General features: G+C 49.0%; 1 protein-coding gene across 1 annotated transcript in view; it reads left to right on the top strand.

Annotated features, from left to right (window-relative positions):
* The window catches only part of XYLT1 (xylosyltransferase 1), a 309,644-nt gene that overhangs the window by 14,171 nt on the left and 280,177 nt on the right, over positions 1-15,296 (top strand). The window lies entirely within an intron of this gene.

Below are 15,296 nucleotides of genomic sequence, written 5' to 3'. Positions count from 1 at the left end.
TGCTCAGTGATAACTTCGGTGTGTTGAGACTCCGGAACAAGGCTTTTACTTTCCAGCAGAGTAATTAGCCTTGCAAAATGGAGGGTCCTTAGAACCACCATTCTTTAATGGACTGCCGTCCTTCCAGCTCACTACCTTCAAGGATGTTGGGAACATGCCTGACATTAACTGCTTTAGCCGTTTTTGGGAATGGTGCCACCATTTAATTTCTTCTGCTGAAGCCGCATCGTCCAAATGACTCTTATCTTTATGTGGCAAAACAGGTCTGGCAGAATTAGGCAAGTTTTTCCGATGTCACTTTCTGCTCTGATTGACTTCTGTTTATCTCTTGTTGCTCTGCTTTCCTTGCTGGGAAGCAGAGGAGTACGGCTCGACGTCCCCAATCAGATCTCAAGCCCAGGGTAGCCTGTGTCATTTCTCATTGAAACACTGTGCTGAAATGTGCCTTCGGGGACTGCCTACGTTGTGCGTGGCCTCAGCCTTGGAGCTGAGACCCCTCACCCCCACCCCCGAGGAGCTGCCTTGTCAGTGTCATGGAGCAGGCGTGGGTCCTGTGTCTGTTCCTGCCCGCTCGCCCTCTTCCGAATGACGCCCCACTTTTTCTGGCAGAGACACTCCCAGGGTGGGGAGGACAACGTCAGGATTCCCTGGGATCCACCCCTCTCTCAGGGTTCCTCGGCACTGCCTGAAAAATGACTTAATATTCTTTCTGGGGCTTGTCGAAAGAGCCGCGTCAGCTTCCTTTTCTAGCCAGCCCACTTTTCCCAGGCGTAAAGTCCTGCTTGCCTATAGGAGCCTGGCTGCTGGCTGTGCCCTGGCACAATGAACCCACTTTAGGAAGCTCGCCAGAGACCTGCTGCTGTGTCAGTACTCCTTTGAGAAGAAAGTTGGATTCCGTGGTGAAGGGGTTAGTGGAATTGACAGATGGTCTCAGCTATCATTTACTGATATACCTGACTCCGTCTCTGGCAGCCTCAGTTTTAGTCTTTAAAATGGGGCTACAGGGGCACCTGGGTGGCTCAGTCGGTTGAGTGTCCGACTTTGGCTCAGGTCATGATCTCTCGGTCTGTGAGTTCGAGCCCCGCGTCGGGCTCTGTGCTGACGGCTCGGAGCCTAGAGGCTGCTTCAGATGCTGTGTCTCCCTCTCTCTGACCCTCCCCCACTCATGCTCTTTCTCTCTCTGTCGAAAATAAATAAACATTAAAAAAAATTAAGTTAGCTTGTCATTTAAAAAAATAATAATAATAAAATAAATGGGGCTACACAACATCAGTGCCATTGTGGGTGTGATTCCTGAGTGTGGGATTCCTAGATCAGACACCCTTAATCCTTAAGTGTAGTTCTGGGCCCCCACCAAGTTAATGGTTTGTATACCTCTTTTATAAAGGTGTGTGTGTGTGTGTGTGTGTGTGTGTGTGTGTCTGTTTGTTTGTCTGTCTGAAGCTATGTTTATTCTAGGGGATGGCCTTTTCTTTTTATTTATTTTTAAGTTTTTATTTATTTATTATGAGAGAGAGAACAGGGGAGGGACAGAGAAAGATGGAGAGAGAGAGAATCCCAAGCAGGCTCCACACTGTCCGCACAGAGCCCGATGTGGGGCTCGATCTCACTAACCATGATATCATGACGTGAGCTGAAATCGAGAGTTTAACGCTTAAACTACTGAGCCACCCAGGCACCCCAGCCTTTTCTTTTTAAAGGCTATTGTCTAGATGTGTTAAGATGCTGTAATTAAAATTTGAAATTCATTTGTCTCGAGAAATCTAGTAGATTTCAAAAGTAGAAATCTGTCAGGCCACACTCATAAAACAATAAGATACATTTATTTTATTAAAAATTTTTTTTTAACATTTATTCATTTTTGAGACACAGAGTGCAAGCAGGGGAGGGGCAGAGAGAGAGGGAGATACAGAATCTGAAGCAGGCTCCGGGCTTCGAGCTGTCAGCACAGAGCCCGATGCGGGGCTCGAACTCACGGACCGCGAGATCGTGACCTGAGCTGAAGTCGGATGCTCAACAGAGTGAGCCACCCAGGCGCCCCTAATAAGATACATTTAAAACTAGCCTCTCAGAGGCAGTCACTGAGAAATTCAAACAAAGAGGGGCGCCTGCGTGGCTCAGTCAGTTGGGCATCTGACTTCTGCTCAGGTCATGATCTCACAGTTTGTGAGTTCGAGCCCCATGTCTGGCTCTGTGCTGACACCTTGGAGCCTGGAGCCTACTTCAGATTTTGTGTCTTCTTCTCTGTCTCTGCCCCTTTGCCACTCTCTCTCTGTTTCTCTCTCTCTCAAAAATAAACATTAAAAAAAAAAAAGAAGAAGAAAGAAAGAAACCTCTTCTAAATAACTGTCAAATCAGAGAAGAAACCAACGTGGAATTTCTGATCATGGGGTGATTAATGCAAATAAGAACAGCTCATTTCAAAACCCATGGGATGAGGCTAGCCCTGGGCCCAGAGGAAAATTTATAGCCTATTTCAAAGGCACTTTAGTTTTTGACGTGAAATGTGAAAGATTAAAATGATTAGCACACGAGTCCACTTTTTATTTTAGTTTATTTTTTTAATCATTGAGAATAAACATAAAGTAGGAAAGGGCCATAAATGAAAATAAAAACAGCACTTCATGAAACAGCATGCAAGCATACAGGCATTGCACTGAGATCCCCTCAGGACTCTGAAGCACAGAGTGTTGGTCTGGTTCCTCCCAGAACCTCCCAGAACCTGGTTCCTCCTCTGCAGTTGTGGAGTCTGTGAATAGGCTGTGGGTTCCTTGTTCCTAAGTGGGTGCTCAGTGCTTGTGTTGAGGCTGTTGGACGAAGGAAGCAGTGAGGAACAAGGGGAGCCCGTGCAGTTCGAAGTTACCTGGGCCAGTGGGTGCGATGTTGTCTCGGAACCTGCCCACATCGAGGCAGAGCAAACCTTGTGTCCTTTTTCTCCTACTGGCCTCCTTCCTCCTGAATAAGAAGGCTGGCTGGGCCTGCCTGGGTCTGGTGTTCACTACCTGCCAGGGTTGGGTGGGGACTGGAGAGTGGTCCCTGGGCAGATGGCTGAGAGGCATCTTTCCCATTAAGCACAGAGCTGGCTCCATGAAGCAGAAAGGGGATGCCGGCCTGGTGAGCAGGGGGTTGACTTCGGCATATTCCCAGCAACATCCGCTGGCGCTCTCTCAGGTATCGTGTTCTAGAACTTTGACACGAGTACGTGGCTGTATAGATTTGCCCCGGGCGTTCACCCGTGCTGTTTCATTCAGCAGATGTCACCGAGGACCTGTTGTGTGCCAGGCACTATGCTAGAAGCACTGAATAAAACAGGGTCCCTGCCTGCCAGTAGCTCATGTCCCGGTGGAGGGGACCGATCAGTAAAGGAAGGGGTCACCTGGACAGGCTTGTCCAAGGAGGTGACATTTATGAAGACACAAATAGAAGGCGGTCACACGTGGATCAGAGGAAGGGAGAGGGGGACAGAATGTGACCTTCGTGAGCAAGGGCATACACGTCATCTGGGGACGGACAAAGCCAGGGGCTGCAGGAAACTCCCGGCCACTATAAAGTGGTCTCTGACCAGTGCTCCCCGCAGCTCTGTTAGCGGACTCATCCTCCCTGTTGCCCTAAAACCTAAAAACATCGACTGGTTTAGACATTATGTGATTTGGAGGTGGAACCCAGCAGATGAAAAAAGTTGACTGTCAATTGTACAAAACCATTCTGGCTCCAGTGATCTTTCCAGAGCTTTTCTGCCGTGACTGCCACTCTCTGTCCAACAGAAACACTCCTGCCTTTGCAGGGGCTTTTCCGATTGCCGCCTGCCCCTTCAGAACGATGTCCCTTTTCTCTCCCTCCACCTCCACATCAGAACTCCCCTGTCCTGTGCTGCATTCTTCTTCTTTTTTTTTTTTTATGAAATTTATTGTCAAATTGGTTTCCATACAACACCCAGTGCTCATCCCAACAGGTGCCCTCCTCAGTGCCCATCACCCACTTTCCCCTCCCTCCCACCCCCATCAACCCTCAGTTTGTTCTCAGTTTTTTTAAGAGTCTCTTATGGTTTGCCTCCTTCCCTGTCTGTAACTTTTTTTTCCCTCTTCCCCTCCCCCATGGTCTTCTGTTAAGTTTCTCAGGATCCACATGTGAGTGAAAACATATGGTATCTGTCTTTCTCTGCCTGACTTGTTCCACTTAGCATAATACCCTCCAGTTCCATCCATGTTGCTACAAATGGCCAAATTTCATTCTTTCTCATTGCCAAGTAGTATTCCATTGTATATATAAACCACGTCTTCTTTATCCATTTGTCAGCTGACGGACATTTAGTCTCTTTCCGTAATTTGGCTGTGTTGAAAGTGCTGCTATAGGGGCGCCTGGGTGGCGCAGTCGGTTAAGCGTCTGACTTCAGCCAGGTCACGATCTCACGGTCCGTGAGTTCGAGCCCCGCATCAGGCTCTGGGCTGATGGCTCGGAGCCTGGAGCCTGTTTCCGATTCTGTGTCTCCCTCTCTCTCTGCCCCTCCCCCGTTCATGCTCTCTCTCTCTCTGTCCCAAAAATAAATAAACGTTGAAAAAAAAATTAAAAAAAAAAAAGTGTTGCTATAAACATTGGGGTACAAGTGCCCCTATGCATCAGCACTCCTGTATCCCCTGGGTAAATTCCTAGCAGTGCTATTCCTGGGTCATAGGGTAGATCTATTTTTAATTTTCTGAGGAACCTCCACACTGTTTTCCAGAGTGGCTGCACCAGTTTGCATTCCCACCAACAGTGCAAGAGGGTTCCCGTTTCTCCACATCCTCTCCAGCATCTATAGTCTCCTGATTTGTTCATTTTGGCCACTCTGACTGGCGTGAGGTGGTATCTGAGTGTGGTTTTGATTTGTATTTCCCTGATGAGGAGAGACGTTGAGCATCTTTTCATGTGCCTGTTGGCCATCTGGATGTCTTCTTTAGAGAAGTGTCTATTCATGTTTTCTGCCCATTTCTTCGCTGGATTATTTGTTTTTCGGGTGTGGAGTTTGGTGAGCTCTTTATAGATTTTGGATACTAGCCCTTTGTCCGCTATGTCATTTGCAAATATCTTCTCCCATTCCATCGGTTGCCTTTTAGTCTTGTTGATTGTTTCCTTTGCTGTGCAGAAGCTTTTTATCTTCATGAGGTCCCAATAGTTCATTTTTGCTTTTAATTCCATTGCCCTTGGGGATGTGTCAAGTAAGAAATTGCTGCGGCTGAGGTCAGAGAGCTTTTTCCCTGCTTTCTCCTCTAGGGCTTTGATGGTTTCCCGTCTCACATTCAGGTCCTTTATCCATTTTGACTTTGTTTTTGTGAATGGTGTAAGAAAGTGGTCTAGTTTCACCCTTCTGCATGTTGCTGTCCAGGTCTCCCACTGTGCTGCATTCTTGAGCCATTTGATAGTGGCATCCTGCACGCACCCCAGCCTGATGGCAATAACCCAGATCGATGGCAGAGAGAAAGGACAGCTGGCCCTGGGCCTGGTGGCAGTGTCTACACGTCGTGGGGGCTGTGCTGTGTGGGGATCACTTACACACTTTACAAAGCAGATCTGGACTTCCAGGAGTCAGGACACCTGGGGACCAGCCCCACTCTGTGTCTCACTTTGTGGGGTTTTGGGTAGCCTCTCAGGGCCATTCTGTCCCCATCTTTAAAATGGACTAAGGGAGGGGTGCCTGGATGGCTCAGTCAGTTAAGCGTCCAACTTCAGCTCAGATCATAATCTCACAGGTCATGGGTTCGAGCCCCGTGTAGGGCTCTGTGCTGACAGCTTGGAGCCTGGAGCCTGCTTCAGATTCTCTGTCTCCCTCTCTCTCTGCCCCTTCCCTGCTCACGCTTGGGGTCTCTCTCTCTCTCAAAAATATATAAACACTAAAAAAAATTTTTTTAATGGTCTAAGGGATTTCTGGGTCCCTTACACTCCCCAGTTTTAGGTCTTTTATGGTTTTCTCTGCCCAAGTTACCACCTCTTCCCTCGTTCCAGCCGTGACCTTCACCCCACAGAGGGACTTACTAGGAGCCTTACCTACCATGTGTACAGGTGGCTGTTCTCGTGTGGTTGTGTGCAGAAAAGGGCCTCATTCCCCCCAGAATCTACCCCCTTCTGCCTGACGATAAACTCCAGTCTCTTAAGACCTTACTGCCATTCCCCATTACCTTCAGAGTTGTTCTCTGGCCCACTAACTCTGTCAGGGGACCCCCCCAGGGCTAGAACAGTGAATGGCACATAGTCGTTGCTCAGTAAACATTTTCGCTTCCTTCAGAAACTGCATGAAAGATCAGATGATGAGATACTCTGAAACCCAGAGCTGTGGAACCCTGCTTTAAAGAGATTTTAAGATCCAAAGGCCAAAGATTCCTCTAGAACTTAGAATCATGTGTTGTTCTGTGGTTTCTTCTCAGCCCCTCAACCATCCCGACAGCACCTTAAGGTTCACCGTGTGTCGTTAGTAGCTGATACAGAGGTCTGTGGTTGATGTTGCTGCTGCTGCTGCAGGGCGATAATAATTAAATAATAATAACAGCAATTAATAGCAGGTGCCATTTATTAACCACTCCCCACGTGTTAAGCATTTTACTTTTAATGTTTGCCTGTGATGTGAGCATTGTTGGTTACTGTTTTGTGGAGAGAGGAAGTGGGACCCAGAGAGGGGAAGTGGCTTCCCCAAGGCTGCACAGCTGGTGAGAGGCAGAGCTGCATTGTAACCCAGGCAGGCTGGCCCAGAGCCCACGCCCTTAACCACCAAGTGACCTAATGCTCCATCCTCTTGATGTGATTGCAGATTGGCTGGGACAAGGTGGCACGGGGGGGGGGGTCTCCTCTCCCATCTTCTGGCCCTGCCCCTACCCTCCTGCGGGTGGGGGAGGCCTCGGCGGTCCAGGCCTGGCAGGTTTCCAGTCTCCTGCCCTCTTCAGGCTCTCCCGTTCTCCCAAGTCCACAGACGGGGCAGGCGAGAGGCTGACTGCTCGGATCGGAGCTTTTACCCAGGCTGGGGCTGCACACTTGTCCCCTCCCCACCTTGGACAGCTCAGCTGGCCCCACAGGGACGCATCAGGAGAGCACAGAAGAGAGGCAGGAACGTGGCCTCGCCCTAGGGAGAAGGGGGTGTGCTCTCCGGGCTCAGAGGAACCATTTTCTGTGTGTGTGTGTGTGTGTGTGTGTGTGTGAGCGGGGACACGGTGTGACATTTGTATGGCACTCTGCTCCCCCTCCCCCGCACATCCCTGTCTGACTTGGGGGTGGGGGTGGGGCGTGGTACAAGGGACTAACTAGGCAAGCAGGTGGATTCTGCTGCGGGTTCCCATCCAGGCTTTGTCACTAAGCAGCTGTGTAAGTTTAGGCAAGTTAGGCCGAGTCTCTGTGCCTCAGTTTGTTTCGTCTGTAAAACAAAGGGGTAACGGTATCTACCATCATGGAGGCTCTTTGGGAGAAATCGAGGAGCCGATACAGGTAGCTCACTTAGCACGGGGCCTGGGCACATAATAACCACCATAAAGTGCTTGCTAGTGTTGTTCCCTCTAGTGTTTGTGGGAAGAGGAGGACAAGGACGAGGATGAGGAACCGGGAGGCAAGGCTGTCGGCTTGTCCGTCCAACCTTCAGAGTGGTAGGGACGGGATCCTGTTCCCAGCTCAGCTGTGAGTGGCCGTGTGGCCTTGATCTAGTCACATAACCTCCTCGTACCTGCTTTCTCACCTAAATTCAAGGCAGTGATTATAACCAGGATGAATTTTACCAGTTGGTGTGCACGCTTCTTTAATGGTTCCTAACACACCCCAGTGTCCCCCAAACTGGTAGGAAATCCACGATGCCTCTGGCAAGCGCACAGGGTCTGAGGATTAAGTAAAGAGGCCACGGTGTCTGTGATGTATGAAGCAAGGCATGAGGGTTTTTGCATGCACTGTTTTATGTCATCCTTACCATAGCCCTGAGGGCTAAGTACTGTTACTCTCCCGTTTTACAGACATGGAAGCTGAGGCTCAGAGCAAAGGTGGCTTGCATGGAATCACGCTTGTTTAAGCGGCAGAACCTGAAAGTCTCTTCCAGGGTGTCGGGTAACGTCCCTCCCCTTCCCCGGACGTGAGAATGTGGTCCTGAAGACAGACTCAAGTTTTCTTGGGGGAAAAATGCTAATGGTGGTCTTAATGGTTCGTAAGCCGCTGCCAAGTAGCAAATGTCCTTGACCATGAACTTGGCAGGGTGACAGCATGTCTGAGAGACCCTCACGAGTCTGAACACAATGTTTTCAGAGCCCGAAGCACTTTGTAAAATAATGTGGATTCATCCCAGAGCCTGGCACAGGGTCTGGAATTCTTGAGCCCTGTTTTCCACTTGGATTAAACTGAGGTCAGATATACTGCCCCAAAGCCCACAGTGAGTCATGCAGCCCCTGATGTCAGGGCACCGCCCAGGGCGGAGGTGGGTAGTGGGCTTTGGGGGTCTTTGGCGACAGGAGGAGGTAAACAGCGGGCTGCCTGGCAGCTTGGAGCAAGGCTGTTGGGCAGAGTCCAGAAATTATCTTGCTAACAGTGACAGTCTATGAGTTTGTGGGAAGCGAGGTCGTGAATAATTGATTGCCGCTAACTGAGTTGTGAAAACCATTTTCAGAGATTCCAATCTGCAGGCTCGCTGAGGGAGGGAGTACACAGGCACGAGGGCTCCCTTGTCCTTCGAGGCCCGGGGACATTCTGAGGCTCCTTCTCATCTGCCCAGGGAGCTTGGCCATGGCCCTTGGACCAGGAGGCGGTGCTGGCGGCCCGAGCCCTGGGGAGGGGCCACCTGTGCGGTGGGCGGGGAGGCCTGGCCTCCCTTCTCCTTGCGCTGTTCCCCGCTGAGGGTCGCTTGAGCCTGCCTTCCAGGTGTCTCAAACTCAGAGCGATCCCTGGGTCTTTAGAAGGGTTCCATGGAGATGCAGACTTCAGGGCCCTCCTCCCACCCCCCTCCTGCCTAAGCAGCTGTAGAACCCAGAGCACATGCCGCGGGAGCACTGTGCTTTCTGAGCATCACATTTTGGGGCCTTTGTAGCCCACCTCGTTTCTAGAAGAGGCAACATTGCCTAGTCATTAGAAACTGAGGGCTTGGATCCTGGAAGCCCTTGCTGTTTGTATGAGCTTGGACCAGTCGTATTCTCTCTCTCTGCCTCAGATGCCAGTGGTCCCCACTTCAGAAGGGTAACAATTAAATAGGTTTGCTCTTAAACATAAAAATAAATATATGCCTATATAAAATAAAGCTCCAGCTGTTACCTTATCTGGCCCCCTTACAGCCCTGTGAGGAAGGCAGGATGAGAACGGATGGGCAGATGAGGTGATACAGGCAGAAGAGATGCAGTGTGGTTCCAAAGGCCACACCACTGGTTTAAAGATGGAGAATTGGTGCTTCTCAGCCTTTTTGTCAGGAAGGTGAGGATGGATGAATCTGGTGAAAGAAGGAGAAAAGATGGAATGAACCAGGAGGAGCCCAGGGTGGAGAAGGTAGGGAGGCCTTGATACTTCTTGTGGGTTTTCAGCCTGGTCTGGTGGACCTCTCTGTTTTAGGCTGCTACATCGTGCCTTTATGTATTAGAGAAAAGTGCCTACCCTAGGTAGAGGCCTGGCTTGGCCAGAAAACAATGTGCGTAAGAGAGGTGTTCCTTCTTCCGAACAGTGCAGTGCTGGACTGTGGGGCATGGCTAGATTTCTCCCTCACTGGGAACACTGTGCAGTGCCCAACCTGCACAACTGTACATGGTGGCCTTGTATAGGACATCAACCTGTATTCAATAACAGGTGGTCGCTTTGCTCTCTCACTTCCAAGCCTAAAGGGCTATTCCAGGTTTCTCCTATCTGTGGGTGCTCACCTGCCTACATTTTCATTCGGGAGTTGGATCAGACTCTCAAGCATCCCTCCAGAGGCTGACATTGTGCACGACATCACCATGAGGTCTGGCACCCCCCAGATTGCTGTCTTCCCGCTAGTGTCCAAACTTCCTAAGAGTCCCCCCTCTTTATCCTGTTAAAAATAAACACCGTTTTCTTCGCTCCCTTCAGCTGCTGAATTGTGCCCTGGAGAACAAGCGTTTGTGTTTCCTCGCAAAGGCTCCAAAGGGAGAGGAATAAACAAACTGTAAACAGCTGTTTCTCCTCTGGTGACAGGATTCAGACAATAGACCCTCGGAGGGTATTAATCAGTTGCCTTTTCTGCGGCAACTTTGCATCGCGGGGCCGCTGAGGAGCCTCCATGCTGGGTGCGACTTCCTGAACGAGCAGGGGGAGCCTCTCGACAGAGTCCTGGGCAGGCCCAGTGGCAGGCGCCACCTCCACACAGCTCCGTGTGGGCCTGGTGCACTTTGCAAACAGATGTCCATGCAGCTGTTGGGAAGGCTCCCAGCTTTCCTTGCCGGCAACCTCTTGACAGGGATCCTTGGGTAGAAAAGCGGCCTCCACCTGACTCCCTTTGTGTGGCCGCCCTCTTGCTTTGAAAATGGACAACGTGCATTCAAATACCCTTCATCCAACAAATATTTATCGAGCACCTGCTCTGTGCCAGGAAGCACTGTGCTAGGTTCTTGCGTTAAGTCGCTGATCACTACTAAGTTCAAGAGGTATTTATTCAGTACATACTATATGCAGGCTCTGTTCCAGGTTCTTGGGATACGCCTGTGGACATTTACAAACCGATACCCTTCCTTCATCTATTCATTCCTTGAACTCATAGTCCCAGAAATATTTTCTGAGCACCTGCTACGTGCCAGGCACTGTCCTAGGTACTTGAAGAAAAATAATGAACAAGATGGACAAGGTCCCTACATAGTCTAGCAGCGGAGGCTAGGCCATCAATCACAAATATATAAATAGGATCCGTTCGGGAAGCGTGCTCATGAAAGTGAAAAAGACATATGTGATGGAGGGGGCGCAGGCTTAGCTGGGATGATGGAGGAGGCGTCTCTGATGAGGTGGGCGTGTGCACACACCTGAACTTGAGGAGGAACCAGCTGAGGAGATAGCTTTCCAGGCAGGGGGTGCAGCAAGGGCAGAGACTGGACCAAATTTGGGATTCATAGAGGTGACAAAAGACCCATCTGCCAGGGAGCACTGAGGGAAGGGAGCTTGCCTGAGATGGGAGAGAGGGAAAGGGTTGGAGGGGTTCACTTGTGTGGAGCTTGGAAACCAGGGCACGGAGTTCAGATTTCATCCAAAACATATGGGAAATCATTGCAGAGGTTAGGGTGGGGAGAACGATCCGCTTTGAGCTGTTAAAACAATCCCTCAGGTCTACACCTGATGACAAATGCAGTGTGGTTTTCTGGATTGGATCCTGGGACAGCAAAGCTCATTAGTGGAAAACCAGGTGAAATCCAATAAAGTCTGCAGTTGAGTGAGCGAATGGTGTTGCACCGACGTTGACATCTTAGTTCTGCCAGATGAGCCTTGGTTAGGCAAGGTGTGCACGTTGGGGGAAGCTGGACGAGGGGTAGGCAGCAACCTTCTGGACCATCTTTGCAACTTTCCTGCAAGTCGAAAGTGATTTCAGAATAAAGTTTTCTCGTAAAGATCTGTCTGGGGAATAGGTGCTAGGGGGAGCACTGAAAGAAGGTGAGGGTAGAGTCACAGAGACCAATGAGGGTCTTCTGGGGTCAACCAGATGAGGGATGATGGCAGGGAATCACGGTGATGATATGGGCCTGGGAAAGGGGGTCCTCCTTAGTTGAGTGACAGGTCTGCAGCCCCAGCTCTGGAAGATCTTTCTGCCCCTGACTGAAGCCATTGCACTCAGCTCCAAATCAGCTGCTATTTTTTGAGCACCTTCTAGGTGTTGAGGCCCATGCCGCAGATCAAAGTTAGTAATCACATCCATTCCCAGCCAAGATGGCCTCTTATTTACACCTGCTTTTGTGGAAATTACCACCATCACCTTTGGTAATGACTTGGAGTGAGTGAGTGAGAGTGTGTGTGTTTGTGTGTGTATAATGCCTTACCCCCCACTTAGGGTAACACCCATGGGATCAGGGGGTTAATTTTACTGATCACCATATTTTGAATGTCTGTCATACAACAGGCACTTAATAAATAGTACAAAATATGTATTTATGTTATATCAATATAATACCATACATAAATATAGTAAATATAGAAGTATTGCAAAACAACACTGATCTTGGCAGTATGCACTTAATTAGCATTTGCCATTTACCAAAAAGATTTTAAGCCCTTAGCTTGAATTTTAATCCTTGCAACTCTATGCAAGGTGACTACAATTTTCATACCCATTTTATGAAAGGGTTTAAGGTCTTTGCTCAAGGTCGCAGAGCAGAGTCAGGATTTGCACCCAGGCAGTCTGGCTTTGGTGGCCCAAGTCTCTAAATACTAAGCTATACTGCCTGCCATAGAATGGATGTGGAATGAATGGGTAACTTTAATTATCTTTGCTGATTAAAGCAACACATGTTCATTAAGAAAAATTTAGAAAACAAAGATGAACGTGTGAAGAAAATGCAAATCTCCCGTAAGTCCGCTCACAGTTTACTTCTGGAAGAGGGTGGGGACCCATGAAATTGCTGTTTTCACCGGAATGAGGCGCTCTCTTATCTCCTTGGAGAGAATATGGACGCAGACCGCTGGGCTTGGGGTACATGGGGGACTTGGGAAGAGAGCTGCAAAGGCTCTCATCTTACGGAAGGATGCTTCCGCTTCTTCCCAGCATTCCCAGGGGAAGCGGGAAGAGCGCTGCAAAGGCTCATGGGAGGACGCTTCCGCGTCTTCCCAGCATTCCCTGGGGAGGCGGGAAGAGAGCTGCAAAGGCTTATGGGAGGACGCTTCTGCGTCTTCCCAGCATTCCCTGATGTGGCCTCTGCCGCTTCCTCAAGGCAGGAAAATCGACCAAGCTCACTAAAAATCCAGAGGTATGGGACGTTCGGGATCTAAAAAAAGGACACTCCAGGCAGCCTGTCACAGCTGATGAACCTCCAAGTAGTTGACCCTCGTCAGCTTACACAGCATCTTGCCCAAAGAGATGGGGCTTTGTGTGGTTCTTTGATGCCAATCTGCCATCAGTTGTAAGTTCTGTGCCATCAATTTGATAACAGCCTTTTGGGGATGGGGAGAGGGGTGCATATTGGGTTTCTCCAGGGAAACGGAAACGATGGGATGCATAGAGACAGAGAAAGCGATTTACTGTGAGGAATTTGCTTGTGCTGTTAGGGAGGCTGAGACGTCCCGAGATCTGCAGTCAGCAAGCGGGAGACCCAGGAGAGCTGACAGCGTAGTTCCAGTCCAAGTTCGAATCAGGAGAACGGATGGTTTAAGTTCCAGTTCAAAGGCCGGCAGTCCCAAGAACCAGGAACAGCCAATGTGTCAGTTTGGAAAAAGCCAGTGTCCCAGTTTGAAGATTGTCAGGGTGGAGGAATATTCCCCTTTCCTTGCAGGGGGGTCAGCCTGTTTGTTTTAGTCAGACCTCAACTGATTGGGTGAGGCCCACCACAGTAGGGGTGGGGGCAGTTTGCTTTACTCAGTCTGCCAATTCCAATGTGAATGGGGCAACGGTGTGAATGGACACCCCGTGGCCCAGTTTATTTAAAATTAACTGTCACAGAAGTAGGGGGAGGGCAACAGTTTTGATATTTGGGCTCTGGCAACTCACTTTTGAGTCATGTGTGGAGGGTTATTGCAGAGAGCTCGATCTTTATCCTCCTTTTGATCTGACTCTATCTTTATCCTCAGCCATTATCTGCCACTTACTCTTGCTGTGGATTTCCTTAGGGAAGACTTAATCTTCTTCATTATCTATTTTTGCCTTTGCTACTTAGAGTACATGATATTTTAAAAAAAAGTCTTAGAATTTCAAATGGAGGCAAGTGTTTAAGAAACTAAAGCAAGTGTCAAAAACTCAAATGCCGTTAAAGCCAGGCAGGTTTGTAGGACAGGTGTAGAGCGATAGGGAGTAGTGTGGACTGTGGCTAATGGAAGAATAAATGCTCTGCCTTAAGTGGACAGTGACTCCTTGACTTCAGCTGCCTGTGGCTATGAGACAATCAGGCCCAGGCTTATCTGCTTTTCCAGGTTTTAAAAGAATCCAGAAGCTTGAATTTCTCAGGGTCATCTGGAATACATATTGGCAACTAATTCAAATTTATTATTTTTTAAAAATAATACCCAGTGTGAACCAAACACAGTGTTTCTTTCGGCTAGATTTGTGCCATAGACCTTTATGTAATTGGCTATGAGTTAAATAATGACAGACTGATCATAATAAATAATTTAATAAAGCATCTACCTTTAATATAATGTTTACTGTGGGGCACTGGGGGGCTCAGTTGGTTAAGTGACCGACTTCAGCTAGGGTCATGATCTCGCAGTTGGTGAGTTCGAGCCCCGTGTCGGGCTCTGTGCTGACAGCTCAGAGCCTGGAGCCTGCTTCGGATTCTGGGTCTCCCCCTCTCTCTATCCATTCCCTGCTCACACTGTGTATTTCTCTGTCTCTCAATAATAAGTAAATGTTTACGTATATGTGTGTGTGTGTGTGTGTGTGTGTGTGTAAATATATATATAAAATATACATATGGACATATGTATGTATATATGTATATAAAATGTTTACCGTGTGCCTGGCACTATTCTGGGTCTCTGGCTACATTATCTCATTTAGTTGTCGGAACAGAGGCAGGCGTGGTGTTCTCCCCATTTTACAGATGAGGGTAAGGTGCGCACACCCACACCTTTAGTAGGTGTGGGAACTTGGCTCTTCTCAATCAGTAGCCTTTGCTTTAAGGTTCTATGTGACGCTGACTCTTGTGGCCCTCAAGTGTGAGGCCCACCCCCCCGGGGATGTCCAGCCTGGCTTCTCACAGATCAAGGCAGAGCGCCAAGCAGGTGATACAAGAAAAGCGTGTATTTTATTGGGCAGCCGTGTGCCACGGACCGTGCTAAGCAGTTTCGAACGTAGATGCCTGGAACCCTTCCATTTACACAATGAGGTGGATCTTCTCATCCAGGATCTGCAGGTGATGAGGAGATCAGGTTCTGTCTGTGCTTCCCTAAGCTCACAGCGCTAGCGAGGGGCAGAGGTGGGACTGGAACGCAGGTCCCGCGTCTCTGCGGCCTGTCGTCTGGCTCCTTGTCCACAGAATTAAGATCAAAGAATGGGGAGGAGCCGACACAGAATACGGTTGTGCCGACACCTCGAAGTGGATGTGCATCCTCGCCAAGACAGTCTTTCAGATATTTACAATTTATTGCTGAGTTGTGTGAGTGAGCACATGTCCACAAGGTGATAAAATAGACATTTGATGGCTGTTTGTGTTTCCCTGTTGAAAATTGTTCTCAGT

The sequence above is a fragment of the Prionailurus bengalensis genome, chromosome E3 (assembly GCF_016509475.1).
Source record: "Prionailurus bengalensis isolate Pbe53 chromosome E3, Fcat_Pben_1.1_paternal_pri, whole genome shotgun sequence".
NCBI classification, from domain to species: domain Eukaryota; kingdom Metazoa; phylum Chordata; class Mammalia; order Carnivora; family Felidae; genus Prionailurus; species Prionailurus bengalensis.
Note: the sequence above shows the minus strand (reverse complement) of the source record. Positions and strands in the feature narration are given on the sequence as shown.